The sequence below is a fragment of the Ranitomeya imitator genome, chromosome 2 (genome assembly GCF_032444005.1).
Source record: "Ranitomeya imitator isolate aRanImi1 chromosome 2, aRanImi1.pri, whole genome shotgun sequence".
In the NCBI taxonomy this organism is placed as follows: Eukaryota; Metazoa; Chordata; class Amphibia; order Anura; family Dendrobatidae; genus Ranitomeya; species Ranitomeya imitator.
Window position 1 is genome coordinate 456,386,159 of NC_091283.1, and position 27,539 is coordinate 456,413,697.

Here is a 27,539-nt window from a genome sequence, read left to right on the forward strand (position 1 = left end):
TACTCTGCCCTTATCGAAGCTTAAACATTGGACTCACCATTATTGCAGGTGCACATGATCGTTTATGAAGGATGAGTGCAATACATGGTTTTCACAGATAGCACTCGTACCAACATTATTTTATGGTCCAAGGAAAAAAAAAATCAGTGAGATGTTCGATTTTAATCTGAGTGTTGGATCAAAATCAGCAATTCAAGTCTTTGGGTCTGTGGAAAACATCAAGGACTAACTGAAAGGAGAAGGTGGAGAAACTTTTTTTCCTCTCCACCCCCAAGAAAAACTGATCCTACTCTGATCAGAGTCTGATCAGCATAATCAGATCGTTTTTCTAGGATGGATAGAAAAATGGTCGTGTGCACTTTCCTTTAGAATGTGCTAGGTATAGGGTCACACAAGGCACTTTAGCCTCTCCTGCTGAAGGGGGCGCTATAGAATGGTTGGCACCTGAGGCTTGTGGGCAACATGAGAATTTGTGTTACCATGTTGCTTTAATCAATAAAATGTATGGTGTTGGAATTGGTCATTATATCGAGCATTATTGGAGCACTACATGTTAGTATTAGACCTCATGTGGCACTGTTCAGTATATTTTGCTTGAAGTGTATGAAGGTGTAGCATTGTTATTTAGACAACTGTATGGCACTGTTATTTGGTCACTGGGTTATAAGATAATTTCAGAATTGTGGTCAACGTGAGTTCTCCCATAACAGTGCTATAAAATATTACATATGGAGCTAGCATTTGCACCATGTACAGGAGTATGATATGAGCACTATATAGTAGTATTGAGCCTAGTGTGGCAATATTATTTAGACACTGTATAATATATATTCTTAAAGTGTAGGATTGCTATTTAGGCAACAATATGGCGCTGGTACATATTCTTTAGGCTGTATGGTGACACTATAATTAGACACTGTTTAGTGTGGTTATGTATGCAATGTATGGACACAGACCATATGAGAGGCACCAACATAGGGTACTGCACAAGGCATGGTTCAGCAAAAGACCACTCTAGCTCCTGTTCTAGAAGTGGTCAATTGTTTACTGTGGCCACGGTCATACTGTCTCACTGGACTTTTAGGACTATGTCATCTAGTGGCAAACAACCCTCCCACCACAATGTAAGAAGACGCGGAGATGAAATATATGCTAAATCTCATTCACTGTAACAGACCACAGTGACATTATTAAGTGTAATAATTCAGTAGCCGGACAGAGATAATAATATAAAATTAATATTACAACAAATGGTGATGAATGGTCGATATTTCTGCAGGATCCATGTAATGAAATGTAAAACTAGTGAGCAATCCATTATAGGTTTATGCCCAGTCGGCTATTAGCAGGCCAGACGTGTGCGCTGCTATTCTGAGAGACTCCACTTCACTGTTAATTGCTGCCGGGTTAATGGGTTTATATAAATGTTAATTAAATATGATGGAGATTTGGCTCATGCTCGTCCTTGAAGACAATATAACGGAATCCCTGAGTGGGGGGAAGGAGAGCCAGGGGTAAAATCAAAATAATTACACTCAAAACTAAATAGGTGACCCGAGAGGCATAGCTCGAAACATCTGATGAATGGATTTAGAGTAAGAGTGATCTTCAGGCCATCATGCACCATCGCTCTCCTCATGAACCTCAGAACCATATACTGCTACACCACTGGGTCCTGGGCCCCTGTCTGCACTGGGAAACTTGGAAAAGCTGGGGTTAAAGGGGGGTCTATGGTGATCCACATAAACATGGTCTAGGTTTGTCAAGCCAGTGATCACCAGATGGTAGACAGAAGGCTCATCTGCATAACTAGGTTCCAGATGAGTTTTTGGTGATTTTTTTTTACGTTGCATATTTAAAACTTATCAAAAGCTCATCGTGGGAACTTCGCCTTACTCTCTCCATTTACTTGATTAATTATTTTTTTTGGGATGCTTGGAAGCGGTAAAATCTCAGCTGAAAAAGGTCAAACACTCTTTAAAATGACTTTAGAGAACTGAATACATTTCAGTTCATAATCTTTCAGCAGAATGTAGACTGCCATATACAGAAGCCTGTATTCTGTCTAAGGAGGACCAAGCACAGATTGCCATAAAACAGCCTGTGCCTGTTCAAAACCTACAGTTGTGGGGAAAAATACGTACACCCTTTGAATTCTTTGGTCTTTACAAATCAGAACATAAAAAAAACACACAGCAAATTAAACCGTGTCATTATTTCTTTAACAAAAACTAGAATAAAATGACTAAGCAGTGTGTGAAAAAATAAGTACACCCTTACTACTTCCATAGGAATTAATATGTGTAGTAGCAGACATGCTCTGCTAATAAAATGCCCCTTATTAATTGTTCATCTGCAAGTGTGAGAACTTCTATAAAAGCAGAAGTTTTGTCGGTTGGCTGGTCTGGAACACTCATGCGTGTGTTAACACAATGCTAAGAAGGAAAGATTTCAGTGATCTTAGAGAAAAAAATGTTACTGCCCATCAATCTTGGAGGATATTTATTACAGGGCTGTTTCCAAATAAATAGGAGTCCATCATTCAATAGTAAGTTGGAGTTGAGAGAACATCCTAGCAAAATCAGCCAACAAAGTTTAACCATGCATTGCTCACAGGTGCGTGTCCTAACATTCAGGAAACAGGTTTCTGTCAGTGTAACAAGACGGCAGGGAATCTGTCACCAGGTTTTTGCTACTTCATCTGCTACTATACTTCTACAGCACAATGTTGGAAAAGAGACCCTGATTCCAGCGATGTATTAATTGATTTATTGGGTGCAGCAGTTGTGACACAGAGTTCTTAGATGCAGCATGAAGCAGAACTCAGAAATCTAACCCCACACCGGCTCTATATGTACATTGTCTATAGACAGTGAGCTGCTTATCACAGGAGGAGGCGGAGTTGGACCAGTGCTCAGGTGCCAGCTGATCACAGCAATGATAATGTCCTAGTGATAAAACTTTACTTATAAGTAAACAACAGCACACAGCCTAATAAGTGACACATTGCGGAATTCAGTGTCTCGCCTGCTACCTCATGCTGGCCTCAGATTATATAGCAAAAGCCTGCTGACAGATTCCCTTTAATTCTACAGTGATTTCCTCCCTAGACCAAACGACTGTAATTTGCTAATTAAAATCATTTAGGAATTTAACTATAATGACATTTCATTTTTTCTATCCCCAGATAATCCCTTTTTATAAGGTGTGCACAAATGAATGTCCACAAACCTCATGCTGTAAAGAAGAGAGGGCCACAATTCCATAACAATGTGAGAGACTGGTACAGTCACACGGAAAACGATTACTTCAAGTTATTGCTGGCACAGGTGGTTCTACATGTGGTGTACTTAAAGGGACACTGTCACCTGAATTTGGAGGGAACAATCTTCAGCCATGGAGGCGGGGTTTTGGGGTTTTTGATTCACCCTTTCCTTACCCGCTGGCTGCATGCTGGCTGCAATATTGGATTGAAGTTCATTCTCTGTCCTCCGTAGTACACGCCTGCACAGTGCAATCTTGCCTTGCGCAGGCGTGTACTATGAAGGACAGAGAATGAACTTCAATCCAATATTGCAGCCAGCATGCAGCCAGCCGGTAAGGAAAGGGTGAATCAAAAACCCCAAAACCCCGCCTCCATGGCTGAAGATTGTTCCCTCCAAATTCAGGTGACAGTGTCCCTTTAATTTTTCAATCACTGCTTTCGCCTTTTGGCCTTGGCTTTAAATAATGACATTGTCATTTGTGATGTTTAGCTGCTCATCTGGGGTTGCATTTATCTCATTTTAAGACTTTCTAAGAACCAGAACCAGTTTTTTTTTTGTTATGTTCTGATATGTAAAACTATAGAAATCTCACAGTGTGTACTTAGTTTTCTTATGGATTACTTTTTATATAGATTCTTTTACGTTAGAGCATTGGATAAAGTACAACTCCCCCCTCACCCACCGTGCGCTCATATGGTACCCCTCCCCAGTCACATCTCCTCCACCGTCCTGTCTGTTTCATACAGTGTGAAATCTCCCAGCTTCCCTTATCGGTAATTAAATCCTGATTTTTAGAACATTTTGATTTATCTTGAGATCCTAAACAAACACTCAGACACGTTCCTATCAATGGTCTTGGTTGGAGGTTGGACCGCAAGCGTTCAGCATGAGTTTTGTGAAGAAAGACGTCTTCCCCGCAGGATCCGCTCTTTCTACCATGTCTGGGCTTTAATAACCCGAGGGTCAGATAAAAGATCCCCGGCTCATAGTCTGGGAATGATTTCTATATCCACAGCTGCACTTTGTGCCATGAAATCCAGATACATCTGAGAGATAACACACTCGGCTCTGCTACATCTGCTACTGCTATTTAACTCTTTAGGACAGCATCCTATACAGCTATACCTAAAGTAGTAGGTAAAAATCAGACATGACTTATTATCATTTAGCACAACCTCTAACTGCACAAATGAACTCTGCTACATCTGTAGTTGCTGTGATACAACGCAAACATCAATCACGCCAGTGTCTGCTGTGTTGATATCTTTGCACTTGATGACCCCTTGCTGTATTTTGTGGGTATGCAATGAATTCTGTCTTCACACCTGACTACTAATCCATCTCAGGAGTGCACAGGCAGCAGAGCCTGGTTTAAAGATGTAGCAGAGCTGAATTTCGTGATTAATGGTTTATTTTTTGTACAAGTTTTCCCTGCAGATCATTGAAAAATCAAGAATTATACAGTGTAAATTCTGAATGATATTTTCTAAATGACAGATTCAGGTTTGCAGCCTCCATTTGTAGAGATGTAATGGGGCTGATTATTCTATTACATTCAGGGTTGGTTCACACGAGCAGCAGTTAGTTTCATTCAGAAAAGTGGGACAATTTTTTTCTCACTTGACATCTTTATGCTGTCCATTTGTCAACCGTCTGCTGTCCATTTGTAAACCGTCTGCTGTTCGTTTGTCAACCATCTGCTGTTCGTTTGTCAACCGTCTGCTGCTCGTTTGTCAACCGTCTGCTGCTCGTTTGTCAACCGTCTGCTGCTCGTTTGTCAACTGTCTGCTGCTCGTTTGTCAACCGTCTGCTGCTCGTTTGTCAACCGTCTGCTGTCCGATTGTCAACCTTCTGCTGTTCGTTTGTCAACCGTCTGCTGCTCGTTTGTCAACTGTCTGCTGCTCGTTTGTCAACCGTCTGCTGCTCGTTTGTCAACTGTCTGCTGCTCGTTTGTCAACTGTCTGCTGCTCGTTTGTCAACTGTCTGCTGCTTGTTTGTCAACCGTCTGCTGCTCGTTTGTCAACCGTCTGCTTTCCGTTTGTCAACCATCTGCTGTCCGTTTGTCATCCAAATGCTGTCCGATTGTCATCCGTCTGCTGTCCGTTTGTCATCCGTCTGCTGTCCGATTGTCATCCGTCTGCTGTCCGTTTGTCATCTATCTGCTGTACGTTTGTCATCCATCTGCTGTCCGTTTTCCATCTGTCTGCTGTCCATTTGTTATCCATCTGCTGTCCGTTTTCCATCTGTCTGCTGTCCATTTGTCATCCGTCTGCTGTCCGTTTTCCATCCGTCAGCTGTCCATTTGCAATCTGTCTGCTGTCCGTTTGTCATCCGTCTGCTGCCGGTTTGTCATGCATGTGCTGTCCTTTCGCCATCTGTGTGCTGTCCGTTTGTCATCCTTGTGCTGTCCGTTATTGTTTTTTTTTTTTTACAGCAGCAGCTATTAATCATTTCCAGCTTTCTATGTTATTGAATTGCAATGTATACGTAAAAATTGAATTTATTCTGGCTTCGTGAGGAATCCGAGTTTTCTACTCACCCATAGATCTGGATGGGAGAATCTCATCGTATTTACAGAAGAAACCAATGCATGTTGCAATCTTTATCATACGCAGATTTGGTCAGTGAAAAAAAATCGCTCATCTACACTTTTTTCACAGACAGCACTTGGTCCAAAAATACAGGCATGCGAATGAGCCCTATCTGTGATTTTACACAGCAAAACTTCTTTACTGCTTTTATTTCATTATATCTAATTCTGGATAAGTTTCCTGACAACAAATACATTGGCATGTAAAAGTTTGGGCACCCCTGGTCAAAATTACTGTTATTGTGATCAGTTAAGCAAGCTGAAGATGAAATGATCTCTAAAAGGCCTAAAGATATAGATTACACATTTCCTTTGTATTTTAGGCAAAAAAAATATAGGTTTTTCAACTTTTACATTTTAAAAATTACAAAAATGATTAACGCTTTTTATTCCGGTAAGTGCGCTCCACTTCTTGTTTGAGGGATTTGTGAGGGCCATTGTAAAACCTTCAGCTTGTACCATTTGAGGTAGCCTATTGTGGATTTTGATGTGTGTTTAGGACTATTATCCTTTTGTAGAAGCCATCCTTTGTTCAACTTTAGCTTTTTTTTTTTTACAAGAATTTGTTGAAATTTCATTGAATGCATTCTTCCCCCTACTCGTGAAATGTTCACTGTGCCATTGGCTTCAACACAACCCCAAAGCATGATTAGCGAGATGTTTTTTTCATGAAATTCTGTGCCCTTTTTGCTCCACACATACTTTTGACTATTGTGGCCAAAGATTTATATTTTAACTTCATCAGTCCACAGGACTTATTTCCCAAACGCATCACACTTGCTTAGATGTTCTTTTGCATGCTTCTGACGGTGAATTTTTTTGGTAAGGACGCAGGAGAGGATTTCTCCTGATGACTATTCTATAAAGGCCATATTTATGCACGTGTCTCTGAACAGTAGAACAATTAGAACAGGGTCCTGATTTGCCTGTTTAGCAATCCTATGAGTAGCTCTAACTGCAATTTTGCTTTGTCTTCCAGACCTTATCTTAACGTCCACTGTTCCTGGTAACGGCCATTTATGGTTTGTCTTCTGAGGACATAATCTGCAAGGAGTTTATATGTTCTTCACATGTTTGCATGGGTTTCCTCCGGGTACTCCGGTTTCCTCCTACATTTTAAACACATACTGATAGGGAATTTAGATTGTGAGCCCCATCGGGGACAGCGATGATGATGTGTGCAAACTGTAAAGTGCTGCGGAATATGTTAGCGCTATATAAAAATAAAAATTATTAATTGGACAATTTTCCTTTTTGTAATTTTTAAAATGTAAAAAATGACAATATTTTTTTTTGCCTAAAATATGTCATTTTTATTAGGGCTTTTAGAGATAATTTTAGCTTCAACTTGCTTAACTGTAAACAGTAACAGTAATTTTAACCAGGTGTGCCCAAACTTTTACATGTCACTGTATGGCCACCATTAAGATTCAGTTTTTCTTCAGATTTTCTTTAATTTTGTCATTCAATTATCTGAAATTGTGAAGAAAATAAGAACCACCGCTGATGCTTTTTGGGCCAGTTGTGGTCTTTATCTATACATGTTACGACTAAGGGCCGAAACTGGTCGGGACTCATTCCAGTTTTTCTTTTTTATTTCTATTAGAAGCTATATGGATTGCTCTAATTGTACAATAATAAAAACAATAAATTTTAATGGGGAGTAAAGATGCTGGTGCTTTATTTCTCTATTCATGCCAAGTGCAACCAGTGGGTAAACTGATTCAATGCATGTGATTAACAACATTCTGAAATAGGTTTATTTTGATTTTTTTTATCTTACTTATATAGCACTACAATATTCCACGGCACGTCCCAGAAATTATCATCACTGTCCCTATTCAGGCTCCCAATCTAAACTCCCTATCAGTATATCTTTGGAATGTGGTAGGAAACCCACACAAACATGGGGAGAACATACAAACTCCTTGTAGATGTTGTGTTTGGTGTGACTTGATCCAATGACCACAGTGCTGCTAAGCAACAGTGCTAACCACTGAGCCACCAAGTTGCCCAAGCTTGTTATTCTTCCTGAAAATAATAGGAATATGATGTGTTGTAGACAGTAGTTATATTCTTGTACATAGGGGGCAGTATTATAGTAGTTATATTCTTGTACATAGGGGACAGTATTATAGTAGTTATATTCTTGTACATAGGGGACAGTATTATAGTAGTGATATTCATGTACATAGAGACAGTATTAGGGTATGTGCCCACGCTGCAGATTTTCCTGCGGATTTTTCCGCAGCGGATTTGGAAAATCCGCAGTGCAAAACCACTGCTGTTTTCATTGCGGATTTTCTTGCGGTTTGTTCTCCGGATTATTCTGCAGGTTTTCACCAGCACTTTCCTATTGGTGCTGGTTGAAACCCGCTGCGGAATCCGCACAAACAATTGACATGCTGCGGAAAATAATCTGCAGTGTTTCCGCGCGGCTTTTTCCGCAGCATGTGCACAGCGGGTTTTTTTTCCCCAAAGGTTTACATTGTACTGTAAACTTTGGGAAAACTGCTGCAGCAAAATCCGCAGCGTGTGAACACAGCATTATAGTAGTTATATTCTTGTACATAGGAGGCAGTATTATAGCAGTTATATTCTTGTACATAGGAGCAGTATTATAGTAGTTATATTCTTGTACATAGAAGCAGTATTATAGTAGTCATATTCTTGTACATAGAAGCAGTATTACAGTAGTTATATTCTTGTACATAGAAGCAGTATTACAGTAGTTATATTCTTGTACATAGGAGCAGTATTATAGTAGCTATATTCTTGTACATAGGGGGTAGTATTATAGTAGCTATATTCTTGTACATAGGAGCTGTATTATACTAGCTATATTCTTGTACATAGGAGCAGTATTATAGTAGTTATATTCTTGTACATAGGGGCAGTATTACAGTAGTTATATTCTTGTACATAGGAGCAGTATTATAGTAGTTATGTTCTTGTATACAGTGGGCAGTATTACAGTAGTTATATTCTTGTACATAGGAGCAGTATTATAGTAGCTATATTCTTGTACATAGGGGGTAGTATTATAGTAGCTATATTATTGTACATAGGAGCAGTATTATAGTAGCTATATTCTTGCATACAGTGGGCAGTATTACAGTAGTTATATTCTTGTATATAGGAGCAGTATTATAGTAGTTATATTGTTGCACATAGTGGGCAGTGTTAGTTATATTCTTGTACATAGCAGTATTATAATAGTTATATTCTTGTACAGAGGAGGCAGTATTATAGTAGTTATATTCTTGTATATAGGGGTAGTATTATAGTAGTTGTATTCTTGTACATAGGGGTTAGTATTATAATAGTTATATTCTTGTACATAGGGTCAGTATTACAGTAGCTGTATTCTTGTACATAGGGGGTAGTATTATAATAGTTATATTCTTGTACATAGGGTCAGTATTACAGTAGCTATATTCTTGTACATAGGAGGCAGTATTATAATGGTTATATTTTTGTAAATAGGGGCAGTATTATAATACTGTAGTTATATCATTCTTGTACATAGGAGGCAGTATTATAGCAGTTATATTCTTGTACATAGGAGCAGTATTATAGTAGTTATATTCTTGTACATAGAAGCAGTATTATAGTAGTTATATTCTTGTACATAGAAGCAGTATTACAGTAGTTATATTCTTGTACATAGAAGCAGTATTACAGTAGTTATATTCTTGTACATAGGAGCAGTATTATAGTAGCTATATTCTTGCATACAGTGGGCAGTATTACAGTAGTTATATTCTTGTATATAGGAGCAGTATTATAGTAGTTATATTCTTGTACATAGGAGGCAGTATTATAGTAGTTATATTGTTGCACATAGTGGGCAGTGTTAGTTATATTCTTGTACATAGCAGTATTATAATAGTTATATTCTTGTACAGAGGAGGCAGTATTATAGTAGTTATATTCTTGTATATAGGGGTAGTATTATAGTAGTTGTATTCTTGTACATAGGGGGTAGTATTATAATAGTTATATTCTTGTACATAGGGTCAGTATTACAGTAGCTATATTCTTGTACATAGGAGGCAGTATTATAATGGTTATATTTTTGTAAATAGGGGCAGTATTATAATACTGTAGTTATATCCTTGTACATAGGAGGCAGTATTATAGTAGTTATATTCTTGTACATAGTGGACAATATTATAGTAGTTAGATTATTGTACATAGGGGCAGTAGTAGTTATATTCTTGTACACAGGGACGGTATTATAGTAGTTATATTCTTGCACATGAGGGGCCATATTATAGTAGTTATATTAGTGTACATAGTGTATTAGTGTACATAGTGTACAGTTGAATGCAATGATGGAGGAGAGAGCGTCTGCTGATGCTCCCTCTCCCATCATTCCCTGCTCTGCCTCGCGCTGACACTTCGAGTGTGCGATGACGTCATATCATCCCGCACCTGCTGTGTGTCGGGTGGGCAGACTGCAGCTGCTGAGACCGGAGCCGGGAGCAGCGCAGGGCACGAGGAGAGGTGAGTGTTTTTTTTTTTTAAATATATCACTGAGTGATAACTGGATTGTGGGGCTATTGGGGGGGCTGTATTACATTCTATGGGGCCTGTGCTGCATTACATTCTATGGGGGGCTGTGCTGGATTATATTCTATGGGTGGCTGGCTGCATTACATTCTATGGGGGCTGTGCTGCATTACATTCTATGGGGGCTGGCTGCATTACATTCTATGGGGGGCTGTATTACATTCTATGGGGGCTGTGTTATATTACATTCTATGGGGGCTGTGCTGCATTACATTCTCTGGGGGCTGTGCTGCATTACATTCTATGGGGGCTGTGCTGCATTACATTCTATGGGGGTGCTGCATTACATTCTATGGGGGCTGTGCTGCATTACATTCTATGGGGGCTGTGCTGCATTACATTCTATGGGTGGCTAGCTGCATTACATTCTATGGTGGCTGGCTGCATTACATTCTATGGGGGGCTGGCTGCATTACATTCAATGGGGGGCTGTATTACATTCTATGGGAGCTGTGTTGTATTACATTCTATGGGGGCTGTGCTGCATTACATTCTCTGGGGGCTGTGCTGCATTACATTCTATGGGGGCTGTTCTGCATTACATTCTATGGGGGCTGGCTGCATTACACTCTATGGGGGAGGGCTGCATTACATTCTATGGGGGCTGGCTGCATTACATTCTATGGGGGCTGGCTGCATTACATTCTATGGGTGATTGGCTGCATTACATTCTATGGTGGCTGGCTGCATTACATTCTATGGGGGGCTGGCTGCATTACATTTTATGGGGGCTGGCTACATTACATTCTATGGGGGCTGGCTGCATTACATTATTTGGGGAGGGCTGTATTACATTCTAAGGGGTGCTGTATTATATTCTATGGAGGGGCTACATTATGGTCTATGAGGGGGCTACCATATATTATATATGCAGGGGCTGCATTATACCATATGAGGGGGCTGCATTATATTCTCTGGGGGGTTACATTATACTCAGGGGGCTACAATATATTCTGTGGGGTGGCTGCATTATAAAGGCATAAAAAGACGCCTTTTAACCAGAGAGGCGTTCTGGATATATAACCTTAAAACAAGATATCCAAACGGTCTAAATAGGAGAAACGAGCTTATGTATCATTATTGTTAATGTCAATGTGCGTAATACTATGTTTTTGTATATATTGTTGTTGTTTTAATGGATGAGTAAGTTTATGCGGAATCAAATAGGTGTAGACTCAGAAATCTATGTCATGTGGTTAAATCAGCTGTGTAAGAGTAGATGAGACAACATTTAAGAACTAGAGGTCAGACATAGGATCAAGCTGTGAAAAAGATCTTGAGTGATCGAAACGCGTTGCTTGTACCTCTTTTTTCCGCTGCATATACGCCCACTATGTACCAGGATCTTATGATTATTATAGAGTTTTAACTTGAAAATAAAAAGACTTTGAATTTTACAGGAGCTGGAACTACCACTTTTCCTTCACATTAGTGTCTACTGCACGTCAAGTCAAGACGAAGTTCTGCGCACCTGTGGTTGTCGGTGAGCTGGCTGAGGCTAAGCCTCTTTTCTTTTTCTTTTACTTTTGTTATATGTTTGACTAGCCGAGGTCTCCTGACTATTATCCTGTACTGTAGTTAGATGTGGATGAAAGCAGTGGAGATTATCTCGTTTCTTCTATTATGGCTGCTATGTACAGATCCGAAAAGGTTGCTCATGTATTTGGAGGCACTGTAGGGGATACCACTGACCCCACAGACTTTGTTAGTAATATAACTGAGTTGGAAAAACTATCGAAACAAGAAACTAGAATTTGGTGGAATTACACTACCTTAAAAAACTATGTAGCGAAAGATATGATACCAAGGGGCTTATGAATAAAAAAAGTACCCACAACTGCATACATAGAAGAAGATTTCAAGAAAGAGTGGAACCAAATTCTAACGAACTGGTCTATGAATTTGATGAAACTAATAATAAAATATGATGAACCAAAACTCGCTGAAATTCAAAAGATTATTGAAGACACTAATAGTTCATTGGACGAATACAAAAGTCTGCCACAATTTGAATCCTCTCTCTCCAAGATGAAGGAGAATATAACTACCATATATACTCGAGTATAAGCTTACCCGATTATAAGCCGAGACCCCTAATGTTGCAACAAAAAACTGGGAAAACTTATTGACTCGAGTATAAGCCTAGGGTGGAAAATGCAGCAGCTACCGGTAAATGTCAAAAATAAAAATATATACCAATAAAAGTAAAATGAATTGAGACATCAGTAGGTTAAGTGTTTTTGAATATCCATATTGAATCATGAGCCCCATATAATGCTCCATACTGTTCATTATGGCCCCATAAGATGCTCCATACAGTTCATTAGGGCCCCATAAGATCAACATACAAAATAGGCCCCATATAATGCTCCATACAGTTCATTATGGCCCCATAAGATGCTCCATATACAAATATGCCCCATATAATGCTCCATGCAGTTCATTAGGGCCCCATAGATGCCCCATATAATGCTCCATGCAGTTCTTTATGGCCCCATAGATACCCCATATAATGCTCCATGCAGTTATGGCCCCATAGATGCTCCATATAAAGCTCCATGCAGTTATTTTTGGCCCCATAGATGCTCCATATAATGCTCCATGCAGTTCTTTATGGCCCCATAGATGCTCCATATAATGCTCTATGCAGTTCATTATGGCCCCATAGATGCCCCATATAATGCTCAATGCAGTTATGGCCCCATAGATGCCCCATATAATGCTCCATGCAGTTATGGGCCCATAGATGCCCCATATAATGCTCCATGCAGTTATGGCCCCATAGATTCCCCTTATAATGCTCTATGCAGTTATGGCCCCATAGATGCCCCATATAATGTTCCATGCAGTTATGGCCCCATAGATGCCCCATATAATGCTCCATGCAGTCATGGCCCCATAGATGCTTCATGCAGTTCTTTATGGCCCCATAGACGCTCCATATAGCATTGTGCCACATGTAATACTGCTGCTGCACTAAAAAAAAAATGACATACTCACCTCTCGCCGCTGCTCCTCAGTGTCCCGTCTCTCCACACTGACTGTTCAGGCAGAGGGCGGCGCGCACACTAATATGTCATCGCACACTCTGACCAGAACAGTCACTGCAGAGGACACGGAAGACGGAGCGGCGGTGGAGCGCGGAAAGGTGAATATTAACTACTCACCTGCTCCCGGCGCTCCTGACGTGGTCCCTGCATGTCCCACGTCTCCGGCGCCCGCAGCTTCTTCCTGTAGTGAGCGGTCACGTGGCACCGCTCATTACAGTAATGAATATGCGGCTCTACCTCTATGGGAGTGTAGTCTATATTCATAACTTTAATGAGTGGTACCAGTGACAGCTGAACAAGGGAAGAAGCTGCCGTGCCTGAAGACCGTGGGACATACGGGGACCGCGCCAGGAGCGCTGGGAGCAGGTGAGTATTTGACAGGTGTTGCTCCCCCTTACCCGCCGACCCCCACTTTCCTTGACTCGAGTATAAGCCGAGAGGGGCACTTTCAGACTATTTTTTTGGGCTGAAAATCTCGGCTTATATTCGAGTATATACGGTACATTAGAAGAGGACACAATGAGCAGAAAAAAACGTAAATTTGAAAGAGATCTTAAAGATTATTCTAATAATAAAGTTTACGAATGGGGCCAATGGGACAATACCTACAGAACCCCTAGATCTATTCTGAAAAAGAGCCAGAGTTACAAAAAAACCGACTTATAGACCACAGGTGGGGTTCACATCGTCTGACCTAGACTCCTCGGATGCAAACTTTAGTGCATCATATATGTCTTTGAATAATATAACATCAGACAATAAAAAGAAAAACTATAAATCATCAAAAAAAGCCAAAGGAGCGAGGAGGAAGAAAACACAAGAAATCCATCGGGAGTAATTACCCGTTACAAAAAGAAACAGAAGCACTAAATGTAATTAATTTGTCCACACAGCAACTAACAACAGATGAACTCAAAGTTTTATCATTGGGTCCCAACTTTGTGCCAGACATGGAATTCAATCGGTTTAATACTATGTTGGATATAAATAAATTTATTCGAAATCTGACCATCAAAAAACACTATTGGACAGAAGAAGACACGAAGGAAGAAGAAATTAGTAACTATGTCATAAATGAACATGAATGTCTGGATTACAAAGAACAAATGGCGCTCCTATGTTTGCAAGAAATATCCTACTGACCACCCTCGCTCTTCTGAAAAAAATGAAAAAAAGCAACAATATCCCATACCTGTCCGCCATACAGTCATGTCCCACGATGTAAATCCATCTGAAGGGGATAAATATATTTACAACCAGGAGCCTGCTAATGCGACTGCTCCTGGCTGTAAAAACTGGGGAATGAATGGAATGCAGCTTCGTTGACTTGCAGTGCATCATAGAAGCTGCGCCCCCTGGTGGCATAAACTCATATGAACTGTAGCGTGAGAAAATATTCAGAAAAATTCCCATGCTACAGTTCATATAAGTTTATGCCACCAGGGGAGCAGCTTCTATGACGGCACCGCAAGTCATCGAAGCTGCATTCCATTCATTCCCCAGTTTTTACAGCCAGGAGCAGTCACATTAGCAGGCTCCTGGTTGTAAATATATTTATCCCCTTCAGATGGATTTACATCGTGGGACATGACTGTATGGCGGACAGGTATGGGATATTGTTGCTTTTTTTCATTTTTTTCAGAAGAGCGAGGGTGGTCAGTAGGATTGAGCATACAATAAAGATATTAAAACCCATGTGTTTATTTATTTCATTAAAATACTTTATTCAGAATGTGTGTATTTTTAACCCTTTATTACTATTGGATTAATAATGGATAGGTGTCTTACTGACATCTCTCCATTATTAACCAGGCTTAATGTCACCTTACATTAGCAAGGTGACATTAGCCCCTTATTACCCCATATCCCACCACTACAGGGGAGTGGGAAGAGAGTGGCTAAGTGCCAGAATAGGCACATCTTACAGATGTGCCTTTTCTGGGGTGGCTGAGGGCAGATGTTTTTAGCCGGGGGGGTCAATAAACATGGTGCCTCTCTAAACTCTTAATAGCTGCCCTCAGTCACTGGCTTTCCCACTCTGGATGAGAAAATTGCGCGGGAGCCCACATTTTTTTTCTGGGATTTAACCCTTTATTTTAACATCTAGAGCTCCCAAAATTCACACACACAAACTACTAACATTATAAGTGAGGAATATGTAAAAAATATAACTGATATGAAGTGGTTTACTGTATGTAAACCATGTCTCATATCCTGTCGGGTTTGATAAGGAGATATCAAAAGCCGACAATTGAATTACCAGCTTTTATGCTATCTAGCTCTGTATTAAATATATAAATATATATACACAGTACAGAACAAAAGTTTGGACACACCTCATTTAAAGATTTTTCTGTGTTTTCATGACTATAAAAATTGTACATTCACATTGAAGGCATCAAAACTATGAATTAACACACGTGGAATTATATACTTAACAAAAAAAGTGTGAAACAACTGAAATTATGCCTTATTTTCTAGGTTCTTCAAAGTAGCCACCTTTTGCTTTGATGACTGCTTTGCACACTCTTGGCTCACCCCAAACCATCTCTATTGGGTTCAGGTCTGGTGACTCTCCTTCTTGGTCAAATAGGCCTTACACAGCCTGGGTGTTTTGGGGGTTATTATCCTGTTGAAAAATAAATGATGGCCCAACTAAACACAAACCGGATGGAGTAGCATGCCGCTGCAAGATGCTGTGGTAGCCATGCTGGTTCAGTATGCCTTCAATTTTGAATAAATCCCCAACAGTGTCACCAGCAAAGCACCCCCACACCATCACACCACCTCCTCCATACTTCACTGTGGGAACCAGGCATGTAGAGTCCATCCGTTCACCTTTTTTGCGTCGCACAAAGACACGGTAGTTGGAACCAAACATCTCAAATTTGGACTCATCAGACCAGAGCACAAATTTCCACTGGTCTAATGTCCATTCCTTGTGTTCTTTAGCCCAAACAAGTCTCTTCTGCTTGTTGCCTGTCCTTAGCAGTGGTTTCCTAGCAGCTTTTTTTACCATGAAGGCCTGCTGCACAAAGTCTCCTCTTAACAGTTGTTGTAGAGATGTGTCTGCTGCTAGAACTCTGTGTGGCATTGACCTGGTCTCTAATCTGAGCTGCTGTTAACCTGCGATTTCTGAGGCTGGTGACTCGGATAAACTTATCCTCAGAAGCAGAGGTGACTCTTGGTCTTCCTTTCCTGGGGCGGTCCTCTTGTGAGCCAGTTTCTTTGTAGCCCTTGATGGTTTTTGCAACTGCGCTTGGGGACACTTTCAAAGTTTTCCCAATTTTTCGGACTGACTGACCTTCATTTCTAAAAGTAATGATGGACACTCGTTTTTCTTTACTTAGCTGCTTTTTTCTTGCCATAATACAAATTCTAACAGTCTATTCAGTAGGACTATCAGCTGTGTATCCACCAGACTTCTGCACAACATAACTGATGGTCCCAACCCCATTTATAAGGCAAGAAATCCCACCTATTAAACCTGACACGGCACACCTGTGAAGTGAAAACCATTCCCGGTGACTACCTCTTGAAGCTCATCAAGAGAATGCCAAGAGTGTGCAAAGCAGTCATCAAAGCAAAAGGTGGCTACTTTGAAGAACCTAGAATATAAGACATAATTTCAGTTGTTTCACACTTTTTTGTTAAGTATATAATTCCACATATGTTAATTCATAGTTTTGACGCCTTCAGTGTGAATGTACCATTTTCTTAGTCATGAAAATGCAGAAAAATCTTTAAATGAGGTGTGTCCGAACTTTTGGTCTGCACTGTATATATATATATATATATATATGTGTATATATATATGTGTGTGTGTGTCAATGACATATATATATATATATATATATATATATATATATATATATATATACATATATATATAGATAGATATATCTACCTATACTATGTGTAGACATTAATTTTATCTCTTCTATTCTAACCTGTCAGTGTGATTTTACTGTACACGGCACTGAATTACTGGCTTTTCTATAGGACACCGGTACGTATTTCTCGCAAGTCAGACGTGTGGTCCGTGGGTAATACATGTTTTTCTCGCCCCATAGACTTTTGTAGGCCTATTTTTGTAGGAATATGCTGACAATCGCAGCATGCTGCGATTTTTTTCAGCCCGTAAAATGTGGCCGAGAAATATACGGCTGATGGAAGCTGCCCCATAAACATTAGTCTGAGTGCAATGCGTTGTTTTTGTGCCTCTCACTTGTCCGTATTTCTCTCTAGTGTGACGCCGGCCTCACTCTGCACATCCAATAGCTACACCCTAGCTGCTGGGCTTTGTAGTCTCTCACATCTGTACTGGTTGTTTGTTCTGCGGCCTGTGCTGACTGTGCAGAACATTTATCTGATGTAGAAGACATTTGCTCGTAAACATATACATTTATTAGGACAGGAGACAGGAGGATGGCAGCTTAATGTACTCTACGTGCTCTCTACACTGCCTGCATTATTATTTGGATTATTAGGATTATTTATAGACACATCACTATATGTACTGTACTCTATATATACTACATGCATTATACACATCATTAGAGGGCAACCTCAGGTACATGTAGGTCATTCTATGGCCTAGGAGAACCTGATGAACCTGGAGACATGAACCACAATATTCTACAATAAAATGGCCATAGATGTAATAATGGTAATTAATGATCAATGCATAAATTATTGAATTTACAGTGACTAGAGTGACTCTCCACTCTACTCTCAAGATCGCATCTCATCACCTGTGCACTTGACCCACTCCCATCCCACCTCATCCCAAACCTCACCACAGTCTTCATCCCAACCCTAACCCATCTCTTCAACCTATCACTAACAACTGGTGTTTTCCCCTCAAGCTTTAAACATGCCTCCATCACACCTATCCTCAAAAAGCCCTCTCTTGACCCATCCTCTGTATCTAGCTATCGCCCTATATCACTTCTCCCCTATGCCTCAAAACTACTGGAACAACACATTTACCTTGAACTGTCCTCCCATCTCTCTTCTTGCTCTCTCTTTGACCGCCTACAATCTGGCTTCCGGTCACACCATTCCACCGAAACTGCCCTAACTAAAGTCACCAATGACCTCTTAACCGCCAAGAGCAAGCGACACTACTCTATCCTCCTCCTCCTCGACCTGTCGGCTGCCTTTGACACAGTGGACCATTCCCTATTATTACAGACCCTCTCATCCCTTGGCATCACAGACTTGGCCCTATCCTGGATCTCATCATACCTAACAGACAGGACATTCAGCGTCTCCCACTCACACACCACCTCCTCACCTTGCCCCTTATCTGTCGGAGTCCCACAAGGTTCAGTCCTAGGGCCCCTGCTCTTCTCCATTTACACCTTTGGCCTGGGACAGCTCATAGAATCTCACGGTTTTCAGTATCACCTCTATGCTGATGACACACAGATCTACATCTCTGGACCAGATATCACCTCCCTTCTAACCAGAATCCCTCAATGTCTGTCTGCTATTTCATCCTTCTTCTCCGCTAGATTTCTAAAACTTAACATGGACAAAACAGAATTCATCATCTTTCCCCCATCTCACGCAACCCCCCCAACGAACCTATCCATTACAGTAAATGGCTACCCACTCTCCCCAGTCCCACAAGCTCGCTGCCTCGGGGTAATCCTTGACGCTGATCTCTCCTTCAAACCACATATCCAAGCCTTTCCCACTTCCTGCCGCTTTCAACTCAAAAATATTTCACGAATCCGTTCATTCCTCAACCATGAATCTGCAAAAACCCTAGTCCATGCCCTCATCATCTCTCGCCTTGACTACTGCAACCTCCTGCTCTGTGGCCTCCCCTCTAACACTCTCGCACCCCTCCAATCTATTCTAAACTCTGCTGCCCGACTAATCCACCTATCCCCCCGCTATTCCCCGACCTCTCCCCTCTGTCAATCCCTTCACTGGCTCCCGATTGCCCAGAGACTCCACTACAAAACCCTTACCATGACGTACAAAGCCATCCACAACCTGTGTCCTCCATACATCTATGACCTCGTCTCCCGGTACTTACCTACCCGCAACCTCCGATCCTCACAAGATCTCCATCTCTACTCCCCTCTTATCTCCTCTTCTCACAATCGTATACAAGATTTCTCTCGCGTATCACCCCTACTCTGGAACCCTCTACCACAACACATCAGACTTTCGCCTACCATCGAAACCTTCAAAAAGAACCTGAAGACCCACCTCTTCTGACAAGCCTACAACCTGCAGTAACCACCGATCGACCAAACCGCTGCATGACCAGCTCTACCCTCACCTACTGTATTCTCACCCATCCCTTGTAGATTGTGAGCCTTCGCTGGCAGGGTCCTCATTCCTCCTGTACCAGTTGTGACTTGTATTGTTTAAGATTATTGTACTTGTTTTTATTATGTATACCCCTCCTCACATGTAAAGCGCCATGGAATAAATGGCGCTATAACAATAAATAATAATAATAATAATAAGGTAATCATTTCTGAATGGGTGGTAGGACTACATTTCCATATGAACAATCACTCCCACCATCATATACACCCTTGTATTCTGCTAATTACCAGCTGGTGGAGTCACTGTGTACATTCATTACTTATCCTGTACTGATCCTGAGTTACATCCTCTATTATACTCCAGAGCTGCACTCACTATTCTGCTGGTGCAGTCACTGTATACATACATTACATTACTTATCCTGTACTGATCCTGAGTTACATCCTGTATTATACCCCAGAGCTGCACTCACTATTCTGCTGGTGGAGTCACTGTGTACATACATTACATTACTTATCCTGTACTGATCCTGAGTTACATCCTGTATTATACTCCAGAGCTGCACTCACTATTCAGCTGGTGGAGTCACTGTGTACATACATTACATTACTTATCCTGTACTGATCCTGAGTTACATCCTGTATTATACTCCAGAGCTGCACTCACTATTCTGCTGGTGCAGTCACTGTGTACATACATTACACTACTTTTACTGTACTGATCCTGAGTTTCATCCTGTATTATACTCCAGAGCTGCACTCACTATTCTGCTGGTGCAGTCACTGTGTACATACATTACATTACTTATCCTGTACTGATCCTGAGTTACATCCTGTATTATACTCCAGAGCTGCACTCACTATTCTGCTGGTGGAGTCACTGTGCACATACATTACATTACTTATCCTGTAGTGATCCTGAGTTACATCCTGCATTATACCCCAGAGCTGCACTCACTGTTCTGCTGGTGCAGTCACTGTGTACATACATTACATTACTTATCCTGTACTGATCCTGAGTTACATCCTATATTATACTCCAGAGCTGCACTCACTATTCTGCTGGTGCAGTCACTGTGTACATACATTACATTACTTATCCTGTTCTGATCCTGAGTTACATCCTGCATTATACTCCAGAGCTGCACTCACTATTCAGCTGGTGGAGTCACTGTGTACATACATTACATTACTTATCCTGTACTGATCCTGAGTTACATCCTGTATTATACTCCAGAGCTGCACTCACTATTCTGCTGGTGCAGTCACTGTGTACATACATTACATTACTTATCCTGTACTGATCCTGAGTTACATCCTGTATTATACCCCAGAGCTGCACTCACTATTCTGCTGGTGGAGTCACTGTGTACATACATTACATTACTTTTCCTGTGCTGATCCTGAGTTACATCCTGCATTATACTCCAGAGCTGCACTCACTATTCTGCTGGTGGAGTCACTGTGTACATACATTACATTACTTATCCTGTACTGATCCTGAGTTACATCCTGTATTATACTCCAGAGCTGCACTCACTATTCAGCTGGTGGAGTCACTGTGTACATACATTACATTACTTATCCTGTACTGATCCTGAGTTACATCCTGTATTATACTCCAGAGCTGCACTCACTATTCTGCTGGTGCAGTCACTGTGTACATACATTACACTACTTTTACTGTACTGATCCTGAGTTTCATCCTGTATTATACTCCAGAGCTGCACTCACTATTCTGCTGGTGCAGTCACTGTGTACATACATTACATTACTTATCCTGTACTGATCCTGAGTTACATCCTGTATTATACTCCAGAGCTGCACTCACTATTCTGCTGGTGGAGTCACTGTGCACATACATTACATTACTTATCCTGTAGTGATCCTGAGTTACATCCTGCATTATACCCCAGAGCTGCACTCACTGTTCTGCTGGTGCAGTCACTGTGTACATACATTACATTACTTATCCTGTACTGATCCTGAGTTACATCCTATATTATACTCCAGAGCTGCACTCACTATTCTGCTGGTGCAGTCACTGTGTACATACATTACATTACTTATCCTGTTCTGATCCTGAGTTACATCCTGCATTATACTCCAGAGCTGCACTCACTATTCAGCTGGTGGAGTCACTGTGTACATACATTACATTACTTATCCTGTACTGATCCTGAGTTACATCCTGTATTATACTCCAGAGCTGCACTCACTATTCTGCTGGTGCAGTCACTGTGTACATACATTACACTACTTTTCCTGTACTGATCCTGAGTTTCATCCTGTATTATACTCCAGAGCTGCACTCACTATTCTGCTGGTGGAGTCACTGTGTACATACATTACATTACTTATCCTGTACTGATCCTGAGTTTCATCCTGTATTATACTCCAGAGCTGCACTCACGATTCTGCTAGTGCAGTCACTGTGTACATACATTACATTACTTATCCTGTACTGATCCTGAGTTACATCCTGTATTATACTCCAGAGCTGCACTCACTATTCTGCTGGTGGAGTCACTATGCACATACATTACATTACTTATCCTGTACTGATCCTGAGTTACATCCTGTATTATACTACAGAGCTGTACTCACTATTCTGCTGGTGGAGTCACTGTGTACATACATTACATTACTTATCCTGTAGTGATCCTGAGTTACATCCTGCATTATACCCCAGAGCTGCACTCACTGTTCTGCTGGTGCAGTCACTGTGTACATACATTACATTACTTATCCTGTACTGATCCTGAGTTACATCCTATATTATACTCCAGAGCTGCACTCACTATTCTGCTGGTGCAGTCACTGTGTACATACATTACATTACTTATCCTGTACTGATCCTGAGTTACATCCTGTATTATACTCCAGAGCTGCACTCACTATTCTGCTCGTGGAGTCACTGAGTACATACATTACATTACTTATCCTGTACTGATCCTGAGTGACATCCTGTATTATACCCCAGAGCTGCACTCACTATTCTGCTGGTGGAGTCACTGTGCACATACATTACATTACTTTTCCTGTGCTGATCCTGAGTTACATCCTGTATTATACTCCAGAGCTGCACTCAATATTCTGCTGGTGCAGTCACTGTGTACATACATTACATTACTTATCCTGTGCTGATCCTGAGTTACAACCTGTATTATACTCAAGAGCTGCACTCACTATTCTGCTGGTGGAGTCACTGTGTACATACATTACATTACTTATACTGTACTGATCCTGAGTTACATCCTGTATTATACTCCAGAGCTGCACTCACTATTCTGCTGGTGCAGTCACTGTGTACATACATTACATTACTTATCCTGTACTGATCTTGATTACATCCTGTATTATACTCCAGAGCTGCACTCACTATTCTGCTGGTGGAGTCACTATGTACATACATTACATTACTTATCCTGTACTGATCCCGAGTTACATCCTGTATTATACTCCAGAGCTGCACTCACTATTCTGCAGGTGGAGTCACTGTGTACATACATTACTTATCCTGTACTGATCCTGAGTTACATCCTGTATTATACTCCAGAGCTGCACTCACTATTCTGCTGGTGCAGTCACTGTGTACATACATTACACTACTTTTCCTGTACTGATCCTGAGTTTCATCCTGTATTATACTCCAGAGCTGCACTCACTATTCTGCTGGTGGAGTCACTGTGTACATACATTACATTACTTATCCTGTACTGATCCTGAGTTTCATCCTGTATTATACTCCAGAGCTGCACTCACGATTCTGCTAGTGCAGTCACTGTGTACATACATTACATTACTTATCCTGTACTGATCCTGAGTTACATCCTGTATTATACTCCAGAGCTGCACTCACTATTCTGCTGGTGGAGTCACTATGCACATACATTACATTACTTATCCTGTACTGATCCTGAGTTACATCCTGTATTATACTACAGAGCTGTACTCACTATTCTGCTGGTGGAGTCACTGTGTACATACATTACATTACTTATCCTGTAGTGATCCTGAGTTACATCCTGCATTATACCCCAGAGCTGCACTCACTGTTCTGCTGGTGCAGTCACTGTGTACATACATTACATTACTTATCCTGTACTGATCCTGAGTTACATCCTATATTATACTCCAGAGCTGCACTCACTATTCTGCTGGTGCAGTCACTGTGTACATACATTACATTACTTATCCTGTACTGATCCTGAGTTACATCCTGTATTATACTCCAGAGCTGCACTCACTATTCTGCTCGTGGAGTCACTGAGTACATACATTACATTACTTATCCTGTACTGATCCTGAGTGACATCCTGTATTATACCCCAGAGCTGCACTCACTATTCTGCTGGTGGAGTCACTGTGCACATACATTACATTACTTTTCCTGTGCTGATCCTGAGTTACATCCTATATTATACTCCAGAGCTGCACTCACTATTCTGCTGGTGCAGTCACTGTGTACATACATTACATTACTTATCCTGTACTGATCCTGAGTTACATCCTGTATTATACTCCAGAGCTGCACTCACTATTCTGCTGGTGCAGTCACTGTGTACATACATTACACTACTTTTCCTGTACTGATCCTGAGTTTCATCCTGTATTATACTCCAGAGCTGCACTCACTATTCTGCTGGTGGAGTCACTGTGTACATACATTACATTACTTATCCTGTACTGATCCTGAGTTTCATCCTGTATTATACTCCAGAGCTGCACTCACGATTCTGCTAGTGCAGTCACTGTGTACATACATTACATTACTTATCCTGTACTGATCCTGAGTTACATCCTGTATTATACTCCAGAGCTGCACTCACTATTCTGCTGGTGGAGTCACTATGCACATACATTACATTACTTATCCTGTACTGATCCTGAGTTACATCCTGTATTATACTACAGAGCTGTACTCACTATTCTGCTGGTGGAGTCACTGTGTACATACATTACATTACTTATCCTGTAGTGATCCTGAGTTACATCCTGCATTATACCCCAGAGCTGCACTCACTGTTCTGCTGGTGCAGTCACTGTGTACATACATTACATTACTTATCCTGTACTGATCCTGAGTTACATCCTATATTATACTCCAGAGCTGCACTCACTATTCTGCTGGTGCAGTCACTGTGTACATACATTACATTACTTATCCTGTACTGATCCTGAGTTACATCCTGTATTATACTCCAGAGCTGCACTCACTATTCTGCTCGTGGAGTCACTGAGTACATACATTACATTACTTATCCTGTACTGATCCTGAGTGACATCCTGTATTATACCCCAGAGCTGCACTCACTATTCTGCTGGTGGAGTCACTGTGCACATACATTACATTACTTTTCCTGTGCTGATCCTGAGTTACATCCTGTATTATACTCCAGAGCTGCACTCAATATTTTGCTGGTGCAGTCACTGTGTACATACATTACATTACTTATCCTGTACTGATCCTGAGTTACATCCTGTATTATACTCAAGAGCTGCACTCACTATTCTGCTGGTGGAGTCACTGTGTACATACATTACATTACTTATCCTGTACTGATCCTGAGTTACATCCTGTATTATACTCCAGAGCTGCACTCACTATTCTGCTGGTGGAGTCACTGTGTACATACATTACATTACTTATCCTGTACTGATCCTGAGTTACATCCTGTATTATACTCCAGAGCTGCACTCACTATTCTGCTGGTGCAGTCACTGTGTACATACATTACATTACTTATCCTGTACTGATCTTGATTACATCCTGTATTATACTCCAGAGCTGCACTCACTATTCTGCTGGTGGAGTCACTATGTACATACATTACATTACTTATCCTGTACTGATCCCGAGTTACATCCTGTATTATACTCCAGAGCTGCACTCACTATTCTGCTGGTGGAGTCACTGTGTATATACAGTACATTACTTATCCTGTACTGATCCTGAGTTACATTCTGTTTTATACTCCAGAGCTGCACTCACTGTTCTGCTGGTGGAGTCACTGTGTACATACATTACATTACTTATCCTGTACTGATCCTGAGTTACATCCTGTATTATACTCCAGAGCTGCACTCACTATATATATTATAAAGACATGTCTAACACCTGGATCTGTCCATATAATAACCCAATGCACAGACACTCTTGGGTTATTTATGTCTCTTCATTACAGTGGTATTTTATAGAAATGCCTGTCTCCCAGCAATGTAACACTGCGGAGTCCTCCTGCCGCTTCGGTCACTGCTTCTGAAATGCATTGAGTGTAAATTAGGATTTTTTTCACGGCGGGTAGCTAAGAACGGAGATAAAATCAGCATCTCTCCCACGCACAGAGATCGCGATGTTAAACTGTATTTGGAGCTACACATGATGAGCTTTTGTTGAATTTTTCATGTTGCGGTATTTCTGCAACAATTATTTATATTGCGTTAATTGAGTTTTTTAACATCTGTTTTTATTGCATTTTTGACGCTCACCAAAAGCTCCTTGTAGGAACGTAGCTAAAGGAATCTGCACCTACTTAAAAGGATGGAACAGGATTAGACAAACATGGCTGGTTTTATTTAGAAACAGCACGGCAATTGATCCATCCATGGATTTTGTATGGCATTGCACCTTAAAGGGGTTTCCGGCTTCAGAAAACCCCTGCCCCAGCTACAAAAAATAACCCAAAACCAAAAGTTGTGCCGGCAGCGCCTCTATGGGTGAAATCCGGAGGCTGCTGGGAGGAATAAAATTAATTTCCTCCTGGTAGCTGGGATGTCAGTGTGGGGGCCGCACATCTTTAGGATGCCATTAACCTGCAGATTAACCCCAAATCTGCAGGTAAATAGTGTTTTTTACATGACAGGTTCCCTAAAAGTAATATACTTTATTTAATTCATCATTTTTACTATTTAGCTTGATGCCAGTAAATGGGTGAAAGTCTGTCCTGACAGCTGAAGGTTTGCACTATGGCATCCACTCTAGGCATTGCTATGTGAGCTAATCAGCCAGCACAGATACATCGTAACAACCAATAAACCCTGATGTACTTACTGTAGCGTTTCAATGATTGAGCATTGATTCAGCCTTTGGTATCTTCTTTCATTGGATGAAATCCTGGCAAGGGTCAAACTCATCCCTTTCTATCTCTGTGCTGCGGCATCACTAATGTACTCAATATCGTTGTTCCCCTCCAATTACAGACCCCTCATTACAAGTCATGCCATAGTCACTCATCCATGAGGTCCTTCACTGAGTCTGCAGTGCACAGGGTGACTTTATCATGTGTCAGAGCCATCCCGTCTTGCAGGGGTTTTAATGTCGGAGTCACAGGATGACTTAAAACGGGTTCCTCAAAATTTTCTAGACAGCTTAACATGGCAGGGTCCTCTACAGTCATGTCCTCTGCAATTATCTCCCCATCTGAATTGATGTCAGTGACATTTCTTCTCAGTGCCAGAGACTGGATGAAAAGCGACCCTGACTGCTGAGACAGTAATTATAAATCCTTGGGTGGTCCTCTTATATTCTTCAGTTCCTAATTTGTTTCAATTTTTTAGAAAGCCAGGTGGTACCCCAGAGGCGGCCATATCATTCATAGAATGATAGAATGTTAAGGTTGGATGTCTGCCCAGCCTCTGTTTGAAGACTTCCATTGAAGGAGAACTCACCACCTCTCCTGACAGCGTGTTCCACTCGTTGATCACCCTCACTGTCAAAATTTTTTTTCTAAAGTTGCGCAGGGACCCAAAAGGTATGGGGCCC

General features: G+C 41.1%; 1 protein-coding gene across 1 annotated transcript in view; it reads right to left on the bottom strand.

Moving 5' to 3' along the window:
* The window catches only part of NTSR1 (neurotensin receptor 1), a 281,156-nt gene that overhangs the window by 117,706 nt on the left and 135,911 nt on the right, over positions 1 to 27,539 (bottom strand). The window lies entirely within an intron of this gene.